At 36.8% G+C, this 16475-nt stretch overlaps 1 protein-coding gene across 1 annotated transcript in view; it reads right to left on the reverse strand.

The window, feature by feature from the left end:
- kek3 (leucine-rich repeat, immunoglobulin-like domain-containing kekkon 3 protein) overlaps nucleotides 1-16475 on the reverse strand; it is a 600794-nt gene that overhangs the window by 97126 nt on the left and 487193 nt on the right. The window contains 1 exon segment of the mRNA XM_074182347.1: nucleotides 1631-1683. The gene's annotated coding sequence lies outside the window, so the exon portion shown is untranslated.

Genomic DNA, 16475 nt, shown 5'->3' on the forward strand with positions numbered 1-16475 from the left:
ACTGACAACTTCGAATTGAAAATAACTTGATACAAAGCAGACTTACCACTGTGATTACGAATGTATATTGAAGGTGACCATGAAAAATATTCACTTATATCATTCATACAATAAAGAAGTGAAAAAAACTTAAGAAGTTTTTCTCACTTCATGTGGTTTTGGGACATTCATTTCCATGCAATGTGTGGCTGGATAATTAATTCCGGAACTGTTTTTATTCGATCCATCAATAGGCAGTAGCACAGCATAGGACAGTAGCATAGCATAGGTCAATTAACTTTTTGCACTAGTGTGGAAAGTATTACTTTTCGCCTCGGTGCATAGCGGATCGTGCAAAAAATACAAACTGGTCATCTATTAGGGAAAATGAAAAAAGAATAGACAACATTATAATAGTTTTGTTGTTACTATCGTTGAGATACAAATCAAAGAACTGATGGAAGTATACATATAATGAATAATATTTAATTAATAGGAACACTCTGACCCATTATTTGATGAAGATCATTAACACTTTATATGATTGATAAATCTGATTTATGCTGTCTTTATTTGATCCTGCGTGTTGAAAGCTCTCTGATAGGATACTGCAAGTTAAAGTTGATAATAATATACAGCATCCTGGCAAAATCTAAGAAGTGGAATTGAAAACGATTTCAACAAACCAGCAAGTTGGCTATAAAGTAATAAACCAAACTTGGACCCTTTGAAAGTAGTAAGTATAAACACTGTACTCTCCATTGATTGCATCAATTTCATCTTATGGTATATGCTGGGTGGGTATGAGTGGTTGTTACTTGAATGGAGTGCATGTTTGACGAAAATAGTTTTTGAAAGAAGCAAAATAAAATTGTAGTTTTCTACAATGTATCTTCATTATTACTCTGAAATGAATACGTCAGAAAAGTCTTTCGTACAGTCGAATCAATGAAATCAAGTCGTTGTCTTTTGAAAAACCATAAGTTCAATAAACGAAGAGCAGGTAATACCTCCATTCATTCTGAGAAGTAATTAAACTCTGGGTCACAGAAGCAGAAATTACTCAGTATCTCAAATATATACTTTATCACCAGTTGAAATCCAAAATATTCGGAGTAATCAATCAGATGGAAAATAATTCGAAAACTCAATGTTTTCATGTGAGCACTGTTCATACAAATCTGATCCAATCAAATCTCTTTATTGTCCTTGAGATGTGTATAAAACTGAAAACAAAATGTGACACACCTAATATGACATGAATACCCGATAATAGAATAAGCACTAGAATGTGAAAATAATTGAAATTTCAAATTTTTCTCTTCAAGAGTCCATATCCAATTTGATGTAAATATGAACTTCCAGTGATTGGATTACTCATTACTACAATATACTTCTGTTACCCACTGGACATTTTCACAGGTGGAAAACAGGTTGAGGTCACTGTTTCTATGAATGATACTGTAGCAGAATATTCGTGGCAACTTTCTCAAAAATGATCATTTTTGCAAGTCGATGTGAACAAAATACAAACAAAAATCTTCGATTGGATCATATGGAGAAATCATCACTCGGTTCTATCTTTGATTCAATAAGAAAAGTTTGAAGAGAACATGTATGTATGGTAGTTTTACTCAAATGATGTCCTCACCCTTATTTCCCGTTGATTAGAATTCCTCTTCTTCACGACATTGTCATTCCCACCTAGAACAAAATGATAATTTTCACATGTGAAGTTTTCGTAGTTTTTTGTTCAAATTAATGAATGAAATCTGAACCTGATTGGATTTTTTAATCCCCCACTTCATTGTAATCCAAAATTCAAAAATACAAGTCACATCAGGCTCTATGTCGTAGTCAGCAGATACTCAGACCCAGACCAGAAAGTCGACAAATGTAATACAAAATCATTCTTGGGGTTTCAGTTTTTATAGAATGCATCATTTCAGAGGTTATGATCGCTTTTCGACGAACACTGTACAGTTCACACATCTGCTCTTTTCACCACATTTCATTTGAACATAGTGAAATTCTCTCAGTGGCAGTGCATTTCCACTATTACAGACTAATTTATTTCTGAACAAGATGAAAAATTTGGCAAATACTGAGGATTTATCGAAATAGTCTGGTGGCTGTGTGTGAAGTAGATTTTTGAGTATAACATTCAATATAGTGCGACCAATTTGAAATATTTGGGGTTACTGCTGGAATACGTTCATTTTTCATTTATGAGCTAACATGTCCGACGTGTGGAAAATAACCAAGAGCTATCATTCCTGGAAAGAAGTTATCGCTGTGATAGATGGAATTAACGGGTATCCTACAAAGATAGTGTATGAGTGGATTCGGAATCGTAAATTAAGTGTCTTCATGAGTCCTCAGAAAGACGAAAACCCAAAATTCAAAGTTCTGTCATATGAATCAAAAAATACGAACAGATTGTTTCAGATTTCGATTTTTTCAATTTTCCTCTATTTTTCGTGTGAACCATCTGAAGACAAACTGTCTTTCAGCTGGAAATTGAAATTAAAGCATCTTAAAGGAACTGTATCTAACGCGAACACTTTTTCCACACTCCAGAACAATTTAGGACATCTATAAAAATAGCTCATTTTTGACAACAATAAGTTATGGACTACTTGTTCTCCTGCGAGGTTATTTTGTCAATTCTGCTATAAGCTGTTTTTGGAAACGGGTCCTATATCGTCAGATATAGGACCCGTTTTTATGTTTTAAGTTTGCTGTGGTTGATTGAAATTGTAATTACTTTTAGAGAAATAGTCCCACTGATGATGCTAACTTGATTAATGAACAGTCACCAAGAAGTGTATAAAATATTTTGTCACGTGCTATCACTTTCTGTGGATAATTTTCACCAGTATACGGAAAAAGTGGGGTGATATTTCCTTTCAGTGAAGAATGAAATAGGATTAGTAAAATATGGCGAAGGCACAAGGACATCCACATAGCCATATTGTACAATTTGGTGAAAGAACAGGGATCAAACAAATACCTACAAATTTTCGTTTTCTTTGATATCGTATTTGGTGCAATGTTCTGTATCGAATGAATGGATGCGAGAAACAGAACTGATGAATGATAACGGAAGTTCACACTTGAAATTATCACTAGAAAAAAAGGGTAGTTTCAAATATAAAAGTTGGAGGTTTATGTTACTATGGTATATTATTTACCGAGTGAGGAATGTGGTCACTCCTATTTGAAGTTTGTCGGCGCAAGTCGAGGGAAAGCATTTTGTGTATTTTGAATGAGTAGTCGTTATTTCATGCGAGTAGAATATTATCCTTTCATTATTTCATATCAGGAATATTCTCTTTCTACCTGTAGAAATATCGGTGACTTTCATATGAATGAACAATGAAGAAAATCATTGAGAATGCTTTCTAATTTTGTTAAATTTAGGCATTGAAATATGAGTTGTGTAATTTGGCGAAAGAACGAGGATCACTTATTTCTCGTTTTGGCGGCAGCGAAGGTAAAATATTGTCAATTAAGATAGGAGAAAGTACTCTGCCGCATATGTATATCCGTCTATCTGTTTGAAAGCGATAATCTTGAAAACTAAACAATGCACTCTCATATAGGTTCCACCAATGGATAAACTGATTCAAGAGGAAGACGTATGTGTATGTGAGATGATATGAAAGTCCGCAATGGCATATGGCTATCTTTTGAGGATAGTAGTATTTTGAAGTACGAAAATAATTATAACAGATAATTCATTTATCAATTCAACGGGTAATTTCAATTATGAATGAAAAATACCAATTCAAACAAAAAAAAAACTCAAAACTGATGTGAAATTATGCACAAAATACAAAATGAGTTACAAAAAAATTCCACACAAATACGAGCATGTAGTGTTATTATGAACATATACGAATATAAAATCAATTATAGTCAATCAAACGACTCATTTCTATCTGAATGACATTTGATTACCTGAAAATATCTATATAATGTATCTTCTATCTGTTTTAAAATCTGTTTTAAAATCTGTTTTTCTGTTAACCAGCTGTCGCACCCCTACGAACGACAACCGTCAGAAGTCGAAACTTGTGCGAGCCAAGGATTAACGAGGTCTTACCTTTTAACGTGTGATTCCTAACACGTTAGGATATATTTGTTATATATGTATACGATGAAAAGCTATTTGTACGAATTCGAAATTATTCCTCATCAAATCGAATACGTTGGATTTGATTAAAGGCCGTTATTATTAGTTACAAGCTGATGCCACATCATGACAGTTCCCTATAATTATGTTGATGAAAAGGTGTCCTGAAATTATTCTAAATATTTCAATGAAGTGATACGTTTAATCCAAATTCAGACGATGTTCTGCCAGACTACGAAGTGATAACAGCGAATTTACTGAAGCAGAGCAGGTCCTTTCAGTGGTGGTAGTTTCTCTTCGCATCCACTTACATCGTTTTGCTCATTTCTGGTCATCCTTCACTGTCGCGTTGCTACGGCTTGCATTCATCTCTGTCTTCCTATTGATTGCCCCATAATTTATATAACCCGGGGCTAAATATACAACTTTCGTTGGAGTATCTGTGGATATGAGTTTTATTGATGTATTATTGCACCATTTGATTGATGCGAATGTCGTGGGAATTCATTGCTGATGCTGATTTTGATATCATATCCACTAATGGGTTAGTAATCCATTTATTGCGATGTCATTGTAGATTTTTTCTGGCATTGTAGTTACTTTCTATTATTTGTTGTTTTTCCCATTTTTTCGAATATGTATTTTATCTGTAGTGAAATATTGTCTTTCAAACATTCCTCATGAATGTTGTTTCAGCTGTCTATCAGTCTTTTTTTTTCGGTTAGGTTACGATACCACACTTTTCAGTCAACATATGTTTATGGAATCTGTTCGAAAAATTGTAGATCATCAACAGGTTTTTTTTTCAAGTGGAAACTGGATAAAGAGGTATATTTGTAAACAACTACTTTCCCATGTAGATATTGAAGTGAACATAAATCATATTTTCTTTCTCAACTCATAGATCGAATATTCATTTGGAAACCGAAAGAGTAATTATTTACTGTAGTACCTCATCAGCATTTGTTGGACATCTTGAATACTGTTTAGGTCAAATTTTCCTGTTTTTGACTATGACTGTTTTTGTAAACCACTCTTTGGAACCTTTGGTGTAGTAACGAATATTACTGGAGTTTTTTCCCAACACCAAACCGTTATTTTAACACTTCGAAAAAAGTAATATTCATGACTGTTTTTAAATATGAGAGACTTTTTTCCTACATTGCCAGAATTTTTGTCTTTCGCATTCTTTAAAATCTAGTCTTGCATATGATAATTGAACATATTTTTACTGAAAATCCAAATTGATTGTTATTTAGAAATCATCATTCGGAAATAAGCATTTTATTACCTACTTACAAAAATCGTTACTAATAAACCAAGCGTGAGAGCCATAATCATTCCTGCCGACTGCGCCAAGTCTAAGTCTCATGAATATTCTTCACGGCAACAATTGTTCTTTCATCTAATCGTGAAAATGTGATATGGAAGCGATATCTATACGACCATAGAGTACATTTTGAGTTTCAGTTTCTCTGTAGCGTAGTAATTTTGTGTTTAGCGGTAAAAAAATTCTGAGGTTTTTCATAAATACTTTTGAACATTACCTTTGATGTTACTATTATTTTTTGAAAGAAATGTACATTCATTGCTCATTATTACTATTACATTCACATATTCAAAAAAATTACTTTTTGTGACGGAAAATATTTTTATTTCGATTCCCGATTTATCGAAAACATTGTTTTGATGATGTTTTTGAAGGACCGGTTACTTTGAATCAAATTAATGCAATATTGAAATCTACCTATTGAAACAGTATTATGATAAAGTATAAAAAAAACTGTTCAAAATTTGTTTTTTCGTTAACCAGCTGTCGCACCCCTACGAACGACAACCCTCAGAAGTCGGAAATTGTGCCAGCTGAGGATTAACAAGTTCTTACCTTTTAACGTGTGATTCCTAACAAAGGTTGGACGATAGCAAATGAACATCGATCGTTCAGACTGGGGCTTGAACCACCGACCAACACGGCAGTCAGTTCGAGTGAGTGAACAAAGCACCCACGTCGAACCGCTTGGCTACCGACCGACCAAGTGAATAACTCTGAATGCATCAGATTTCTCGACTGTTTAAAACTGACTTTACTCTAGCCACTGAATGCATTCAAATTTCTGGTACGCCAAATCAACAGGTTCACATCTAACCATAAAACATCGAGGATTATGAGTTTTCCTCTCGAGAAGAACAATGTTTCATTCTTTTCTTGAGATCTCTGTATTCATCCTGGTTTTGCTGTACGGAAACGGGGGATGATGTAATGACGGGAATCCGCTTGTTAGAATTTACAACCGCAAATCCGATTAGGATTTTTGTTCGCACCGTTTTTATACTTGTTAGTCAAATTAGAGCGTTGTAATGAATTGATTTTCTGGATGTGATGAGATAAGGCGGAGCAAGTGCAGAAATGGAGCAAATGACAAGGTTGGTTATGAATATCGCTTTTGAAATAAGAAACTGGCCGACTTCGTTACTCTCAAGATCACCAACACCACTTGTGACTCCTGTGAAAGGTTTTTAAGTCAGATGGTGCCTTGAAAATCAACTTCAGGGGTGGAGATAGTGAAGGATGATATCTGGATGAAGCTTGGTCCAATGAAATTTCAAAATGGAAAATTTTTGTTGAAAGTTACTTTTTTCACACATGCCTTTTTCACACATGCCCAGGTGTTGATAGAAAACATTGATGATTTTCGAAGCTAAGTTAACAGCAGGGAATTCAGTGGTATTCAGATTGGAAATACGATGACTTTTGAGGTCTTATTGAAGTTAAACTTTGTAAACGATTCCATACACTTGTCCTACCCTGTCTTATGTAGAAGTTGTGGTATACGTACATTCAATTGGTGATTTTTTCATTTTTTTAAGTTGGTACACTCATTCAAAACATATTTTCACAGTTCTAGGTGTTTGGCATGTTTGGTTTATAGGTGAGAGGCATAAAGGTTAGAAGGAATTTGCGTATTCGGTAATGCTATCGAACAAATTGGATCAAACAACTTGAATCAGATTTTGTGTAGAAAATGAAGTGGAGTACTCAAAAGCACTTGCAATGTTGACAGAAGCATACGGTGATTGTTATCTCAGTCAGAAAAATGTTCACCAGCAGTACAAGATTTCCACAGAAGGTCGAGAAGATGTGAATGACGTCACTCGCCCTGCATGCTCCAGAACATCAACAACCGATGAAACTGTGGAGGAGGTGAAGAAAATTGTTATGTAGAATCGTTTAATCACTACTAGAGAAGATGCTGAGGAGGCCAGCATATCGGTCGGCTCATGCCATGCAAATTTTTTGAAAATTTATGGCATGAAGGGTTTGACAGCAAAGTTCGTTTCAGAATTGATGACTTTTCACCAAAAAAAGACTGAAAAACACGTTTTTGTAGTATACAAAAGCGAAAAAAATATATAGTTTAAAAAACTGAAAAACACGTTTTCAAAGAACATCGAACTGGAAAGTTAAAAATAATAATTATCAAATATGCTTGTAACAATAACGAACGAAAAATACTAGTATATCAGTATTCGAGGGGCCCCTGATATACAAAAAATATGGCAAATATGGCAAGGTTAGTGAAGAATAAATCACCATGGGCACAAATGCTATTGAAATTTGTGCTTAAAACATATATTGGGGAATTGAGCATAATGTTAGTTCTTGCTCTGAGAGGTCTAGAAATGAATTAGAATTGCGAAACTGGCCGTGTTACATTGAAGTTAATTCGTTCAAGAACTTTAGGACAGTCAAATCTCTCATTCACGAACTTGAATGAATATATGAGCGATGCACATTTTCTGCGATGCTCTAAACTAAAAAATTCCAAAAGTTCATATATGACATCAATACTGATACCTCTCTCAGTGTAAGAACCATCTATTCTGAAAATCAGAAATTTACAAAACTTTCAATGGCTGTGTTATGAATCTCATAGAATGGACCCCAGACGATACTTGCATATTCTATCTTCTAATGTACGTAGGTGAAATACAACAGCTTCATGGCTTTAATATTATGAAAGTTTCTGCAGTTTCTAACAATGAAACAATAAACTCTGAAAGATTCTGAAACTTTTTGTGAAATATGTCTACCAAATGTTAATTTATGATCAAATATTACTACACTATTATTTTATTACTATAAAAGCGTGTTTTTCGATTTTTCAAAATATATTTATTCAATCTAAATTTTGGGATCAATCAGGCGTATACTGTTTAGAAAAATGACCATTGATATTTTCCGATTCCGGAGAGGGAGCCTGAAAATCAGCTACCAAGCCCAAGGAAGGTAGCATGACCGCAAAGGAGGGTTTCAAATAAGGCGGTAGGCGCGCGTGCTGATAAAAACAAACATTTTTTTCAAATAAAGAAATACACGTGAAGTGAGTTCGAATTATATCAAGAAGGTTACGTACAGCGCCATCTGCCCATGAATAGATCAAGCAATAATGTCTATAATTCTGACAAATACAGATCCCGAGCTTTTAAACGGGGATAAATATGGAATGAAAAGGAGGGTTACAAACAAACATACAAACACAGGTACATACTTACAGGGGAAGCTAATAAAAGCGACTTAAAAAAAGTATACTTTTTTCAAATAAACAAATACATGTAAAGTGAGTTCGAAATATATCAAGGAGGTTAAGTACAGCGACATCTGCCCGCCAATAGATCAAGCAATAATGTCGATAATTCTGGAGTTACAAACAAACATACATACATACCTACATACATACATACAGGTGACGCTAATAAAAACGTGATAAAAAAACCGTCGCATTAGCATCGCTCAAGAATTGTTGAATAACGTCAACGATGATCCAGATTCGCTTAATTGGGTGATGAGTGGTGACGAATCATAAGTATATCGTTATGACATCTACAGCAAAGTTCAAACGTCCAACTGAAAAAGCCCAGGATTATATTTCAAGGTTTTGCTAAGCATTTTCTTCGATTAGCGTGGCGTACATCATCAGGAATTTTTGTCACATGGTCGTACGGTCGATAAGAAGTGTTTTGAAGTTATAAGCCGCTTGCGACTAGCAATTCGAAGAAAATGTCTGGTAATCATGGCTTTTTTATCTCGTCAAAGCTCTTGCTCAATCGTTATTTCTTGTTTTTAATTTTTTTACCAAAAAAAAACACCGTTACCATGCATCTGCCACCGTATTCACCAGATGGCGTTTTTGCGTCGATTGAAGGAAGCTCAAGGACATATCAAAAAAAGAAAAAGTGCAAATCAGAACTGCATCGGAGATTGAAAAAAACGCTGGTAGGTACAAGTGTATCATATCTTTGAAGGAGGCAAAATAGTAGTTGATGAATGAATGAATATTTTTTGAGAACAAAAATTACTTTAATTTTTAGACCTGAAAGATTCTTCGTCGAAATGAAAATCAAGGAGTCTAAATGATTTTTTTCTGAATGCCCTGTTGGTCATCTGTATCCAAAGAAGTGTTTTTAAAATCCAGCAAATATAACTGATCCTGCATTCCTACCTCGCAGATGCAATCAAACTTTGATCGATAACAGAATCCCAATCTCGAACATTTCGAACCAATCGCATTGAATACGTCAACACAAGCGGGTACTCATGAAGGACACTTATTTCTCGTCGTATTTTTCTTTGTGTGCAGATTGCAATAAACATGTCAGTATGTCTTTTGTTTTGTACGATTGCAGGCAAGCGCTATGTCGATTTCCGCGGATATACGACCAACACTTGCGGAATAAAAATTACTTGGCGACAGTTACATGGTTTATCGGAATTGCGGTTTCTACGAGCAAAAAGTGAAGGATAATTCAACACAGTGTCGAAATAAAGGATACGTTGATCGATTATTTCGACATTTGTGATTTCGTGTGGTATTCAAACACTAGCAGTAGACACACAGAAAGTCTGTCTACTTAGATTCAATTCAGCAGTAAAAGCTGAGCTAGCACAAATAAAACCGAAGCGAATCCTGCCATCTAGGGCTGACCAAATCAAATCCCTTCAGTCTGACTCATTCGATGTTGTAATCATTGGTGGAGGTGCTACTGGTGCTGGATGTGCCTTAGATGCAGCAACTAGAGGTTTGAAAACTGCCCTTATAGAAGCCGACGGCTTTTCTAGTGGTACATCAAGTCGAAGCATAAAACTGATCCATGGTGGGGTAAGGTATCTCCAGAAGGCAATCATGCAACTAGACTTCGAACAATAAAGAATGGTGAAAGAAGCTTTGCATTTAGATTGCAACAGACTGTTCGTTGACACTGGGAGTCACAGCATTCTCGAAATGACCTCTGACTTTATGCCTCCAACTGTCAACTACGAACTACTTTATGAAGTACTGTTCCCAAGAAGAGAGGACTGGATTCTCCGGGAAAAAGAAATAACAAAAGCAGATAGTTGTTGATTCACAGATGGATCAAAAACACCTTTCGATTCTGGTGCAGGTGTTTTCATTCGCACACCCAGGCGGAGATATCAACCTGTCTAGGAACCTATGCGACTGTATTTCAAGCGAAAATTTGCGCTATTGATTTGTGTGCGGAGAGATTGGAAGAATCCAATCTCATACACAAGTCAATAAAAATATTCTCGGAAAGTCAAGCGACGTTGCTCTTGGCTCCAACCAAGCAACATCTAAATTGATAGTAAATTACCAAACATGAATCTCCTAGATAGGAATACTCAACAGATCGTCTCTGGTCTAGATTCCTGGCCATACTGTCCTGGAAGATGCTGTCTCTTGAAACGAGGGTGCGGCAAGCAGCTGCTTTGGACCAGAACCTGTCATTGGCATCGCTTTAGGCTTGCAATGGATCTCGTTATCTCAGGGTTTTACGGGGTTGTAGGAGCAATTGAAACAGCTGTGGATCCGGCCGACTTGGCCAATTTATTTGAGTGGTCAAAAGTGTTATCAGATATGATACCAACGAGAGTACGGGAGTTTGACAGAGCTAAAACTATACGAACGTTAATATGCAGATATACAAACCAACCTATATTTCTGGTTTACTCCCAAAGACATCCAAAATAACTTTAGCTGTTACGACATGTAATAATTGGAAAAGTGTCGATGACAACGACTTTTTTCCCACTGCAAACCTGAGTTTTATTTCGCATGAAATAAACGGTATTACAAAAAATGGTAGATGGTGTTTTTATAGTCCTTCCGGTGAAGTGATCCGGATCCATGTCAAACGTAGTTTCTTTGCCAATACTGACCGTTTATGTATGCAGCCAACAATACCACGGGCTGAATGCAAAGTGCCTATTATTGAATGCAAAACAACAATGGCACAATGGCACCAATTATAACACAACAAATGATTTCCGTAAATACGAAAGACATTCTAAGAAAGAACAGTGGTTTCGTTTGGCTTTGCCAAACAAAGACTGAACACCTGGATGACAAGAAGATTTATGGACTTTTGGCAGAATCTGTCATTTTATTCATCATATGCAGAGACTCGGAATGTCGAAAGAGAGTGTGTGTCGCCTCTGTTTGGAAAATGATGAAACAGCAGAGCATATACTTCGTGCCTGCCCGCTGGGGACCGAATCAGCTTTTTAGAGTGTGGCAGAGCCGTACTCCTACCATCTGATCTGAAAGATCACTCACCATACAAACGAATCGGCTTCGTTGAGAAGCTGGGTTTATTTGGTCGAGTGTGAATAGATGTGAGCCACAATAAACCCTTGCGAGTTGCGGTGGAGAGTCGAATAGACCCACTCACTTTGGATCTAACCTAACCTAAGAAAGTCTGGTAAGAAGTACCAATAGAACTATGAAGGATATAGCCGAGTGGATGACAGCGAAACAACTCAAGCTTGCCCCTCAGAAGTCAGAGGTAGTACTGCTGGCAGCAGGCAGAAAACTGAAAAGTAACACAATTGAATTGGAGGAAACGAACATCCGTAGCCAAGAATCTGTCAAATACCTGGGAATCCACATGGATCGAATGATGAAAATGGGAGCTCATGTTAGAAAAATAGCAGAGAATGCGGGAAAAGCCATAAGCAACATAAGCAGGATAATGCCCAACATTGGGGGTCCTCGAGAAGGTAGCAGAAGAATGATATGCTCAGTCGCCCAGTCGATCATGCTATATGGAGCAACGATATGGAAAAGAGCCATGGAAAAAAAGGTATTTAGAAATATATTACTCAGTGTTCAACGGAAAGCAGCCATAAAAATAGCGTGTGCATATAAAACAACATCAACTAAAGCTCTGCCGATGATTGCAAGAACCCCCCTAATAGATCTGCTGGCGGAAGAGAGAACAATGGTACAAAACAACGTATCAAAAGGGTTAGCAAGGTTACAAATTATGGAAAAATGGCAACAATTTTGGGAGATAGACGATGGAAAGGCCAACTGGACAAGAAGACAGATAAGAGATATAGAACCATGGATGAACAGAAAATGAGGGGAAGTGAATTACTTTCTCACACAAGTACTAACGAGGCATGGGTGTTTTCAGGCGTATCTGTTCAGGTGTTAAGTGAGTGAAGAGTGCAAGTATTGCGGGATGATAGATAAGGTAGAACATACAATCTTTGAATGCTAACGTTGGGAAGAACAGAGACGAAACGCAGAAATGACGACAGGAGAATTAACACCGGAAAACGTAATAGGGAAGATGCTCAAAAGTATAGGAAAATGGGAAGCTGTTAGTAAACTCTCCAAGACCATCTCAAGAAAGAAAAGAAAACTAGATGAATAATAATGAAGAACTGAAGAGAAAGGAAGAGCCCTGAACCATCACTACAGTCTGCTATTCCGAAGTAATACCCGAGGGCGGTTCCAGAGTAGCCTGCTTGACTCATGAGTGGGTTTTTAGTCGGAGAAAATCCGATACTATCTGGTCACAGGACGACCAGGTGTCTTTTGAAGATTTTTCCACTCGGCGAAAAAAAAAATCCTAACCTACTGAGAAGAGACATTTCAAGCAAATTCATTACACAAAATTATTCGACAAGTGACTGAAAAAAAAAAATTTGGGTATTACTGTTTACAATCTGTTTTAAAATCTGTTTTTCCGGTAATCAGCTGTCGCCCCATACGAACGACAACTCGAGATAAGGACTAACGAGGTCTCACCTTTAAACGTGTGTTTCTCAACACTCAAGTAACACTTTATTGGGAAATTCTCACTGAAAAGTTTTCGAAACAACAACACGTGTTTCGCTATACAATAGCTTTCTCAAGCATTTTCATACTGACTAAATTATGTTAATGACACATTCGTGGTATGGAAAGATGGTGAAAAAACACTCAAAAATTTTCTATTATATTTCAACTCTCTCGACCCAAAAATCCAATTCAGAATGGAACGAAAAATGGTACATTGAGACACAGAAAGTACATTGAACCAACACACACAGATAGGTACCTGACAAAAAAAAAATGATAACCACCAGCCTCAACAAAAGAGAGAGTTAATCAAAAAGTTGTTTGAGAGAGCACGACGTATCTGTTAACCTGAACGCTAAAGTAACTCCAGCTGGGCTGGTCGAAGAAAAAGCTTTGCTTCCTTATGTTGAAAATGTTACAAACCGGATTGGGAGAATCTTATCAACACGCGACGTGAAACCAATATTTATGTCAACAAAAACCATCAGACCTAGTCGAAGGTCAGCTGTGGACCCCAGAGAACCTTCAGTAAACCCTGGGGTATACCGGATACCTTATAGTTGCAGGTCAGTCTACATTGGAACCACGAAATGAAGTGTAGGTACCGTCTCTCTGAACACAAGAGAAACTTGATAGTTCGAACTGGAACCTCTGGCGAAAAATGAATCTATTGAAAACGCTTAACCAGAACAAAAATTACGGTCTCTCAACGCACAGCGGAACGCGTGTCGAGAGACCGTAATTTTTCTTCTGGTGTTGGGAAAGTGTTTTCGATAGATACAATAGAAACTGTCGACTCGAACAAATCAGCTGTAGTCGCACATGCTCTCAACGAAGAAGGCACCAACATTATATCATTAAAATCTTAAGAAATTTCATACACGAAGCATAAGACAGCGATGTTCATTACAGAGTTGCTGAATTTTCATAAAAACAAACCGTCGCATGAGCATTGCTCAGGTATTGTCGAATGACGTCAACAGCGATCCAGATTATTTTGAAAGAGTCATAACTGATGAAGAATTATGGGTTTATGATTATGACATCGAATCCAAAGTCCAATCGTCCTAATGGAAAAGTTCAAGACCAAAAATTGCATACCAAGTATGTCTTAGACTTTCGGTATGTCTATGACATATCGAAAAGTGCATAGCATAGCAGAAGAACTACTATGAAGGGATAAAAATCAATTTCTGATAAATGAACGGATATATTTTGGAAAAAATTAAAATTAACCTTATTTTCTCAACGGACAGAAGAAAAATGTGATGTTAATCAGAAACTTCTCATACATAATCAACTTGTCTATCATCAAAAAATCATATGACGATTATTTTTGTAACTGAATCTGCTGAAAATCTACTCTAACAGGGATGAATTTTTGTGTGGGTTTCTTGATAATAGTAAATGATTCGTCAGGATTGTAAATTTGATTCTTTTATTAATTGAATAGAACTGGCAGATACTTGATGAAAATTCATATTTGAACTAATTAATACACATTATTGTATGATTTTCACTATGAAGGGTTTTACAGAAACCACGACAAGTGTTTCGGTAAACAATAGCTCTTTCGAGCGTATAATACGCTAGTTAGTTTTATTCTTTTGTCGGTAGCGACTCTTAAAACTAACACCAAAAAGAAAAATAAGGCTAATTGCACACACACCCATTGTAGACGGCCGATTTTATACCGGTCGTCCAAATTCCAATAGTTAACCACATGTGGTAACGGGACCTGGCACACATGCTTACTGGTGATCGACGCCGATCATCGGTCGGCGTGTGTGCCAGGTCCCATACCCACATGTGGTTCACTATTGGAATTTGGACGACCGCTATAAAATCGGCCATCCAAAATCGGTGTGTGTGTGTGTGTGTGTTTAGTATAAGGGTAATTGTACACACACCGATTGTGGATGGCCGACTTCATACCGGTCGTGCGAATTCCAATAGTGAAACACACACCGATTTTGGACGGCCGATTTTATAGCTATAAAATTCATAGCATTTTTTTTGGTAGGTATATGAAAATTATCGTAATTTCCAAATGAAGGTTTTTTCCAGATTCACAGAAAAGTAGATGAAAATCCTTACGTTGTTATCATCGCCGTTACAATTTTTCATATTTTCTACAACCGTAACACATTAAAACTTAAAATCTAGGTTTCCTTCCGAATGGAAATGTCATAACGGAAAAAAACTTTACTATTCTAAATTGAGATATGAACCCTGATTTCCGCCTTTCGAAAATTCACTGAAGCCATTCCTGTGTAAAAGTACTAGTCGATGGTGCTTTGTCACATGTTGTCAAGCACATCGTAGTCGCAGACACAACACAATGGCGGGAACTTATCATGAAATCAAGTCAAGTGACGTTTTTCTGCAGGGATGTTTTATGGGATCTGCTGAGTGAAATGAGGAGGAAAAATAATATGGTCGCCGTCAAGAGGTCTCTTGAAACTTTTGTTCGGGAAAAATGGGACCTTCATTCCTCCGCTTGTGAGAGTCCTCGAACTTTCATAATCGAGATGTCGTGCTCGTATACCGAGTGATATCGGATACAGGATTATTCAGCGGGAGGGGACATCGTACAAATATATCATGTAAAATGAATAACTGAAGCTTTTATTTCTGCCATGTCATTTATAGTGGTGATTTTTAGCGCACTTTCTGTAACGGCGGGTTCGTGCGTACTTTCCGCGCGATTTGAGTGACATGACCTCGTTCTGGCGCCTTTTAATACTGCGTGCAGATGACATATGTTCACTTTTCTTTTCTGTTGAAGTTTGTTGATATTTGGGTATTTCTATGGCTTCTAAATACATTCTTGTCGGATTAAAATTAGACGTTGCTGGCCTTTCGGTAATTTCGAAAAAGATCTTGGTATCCCGTCGGACAGTGCATGCTCTGCGACTGCAGACTTTTCGGTTTGTCCCAACCCAGTTGAACTCGACTAGGCGGGTACCAAACTGACCGTCTGTCCGATATAAACTCTACCACAGTTATATGGAATCCTGTAAACTCTTGCTGATTTGAGTGAATATCTGCTGTCTTTTGCTGATCTCAGATACTCCGATATTTTCTTCGTTGGTTTGAATATGGCGTTTGATTTTCTCCTCTTTAGAATTTTTCCGATTGTCTATCTGCCGCACATTGAAGATGTCACGAATCGAATCGGGAAAATTCTCAAGAGGAAATTAACACTGTCTCCAAACCAACAAATGAAG

The sequence above is a fragment of the Leptinotarsa decemlineata genome, unplaced genomic scaffold (assembly GCF_025532065.1).
Source record: "Leptinotarsa decemlineata unplaced genomic scaffold, Ldec_3_MD MMD2_tig00026328_RagTag_RagTag, whole genome shotgun sequence".
Taxonomy (NCBI): domain Eukaryota; kingdom Metazoa; phylum Arthropoda; class Insecta; order Coleoptera; family Chrysomelidae; genus Leptinotarsa; species Leptinotarsa decemlineata.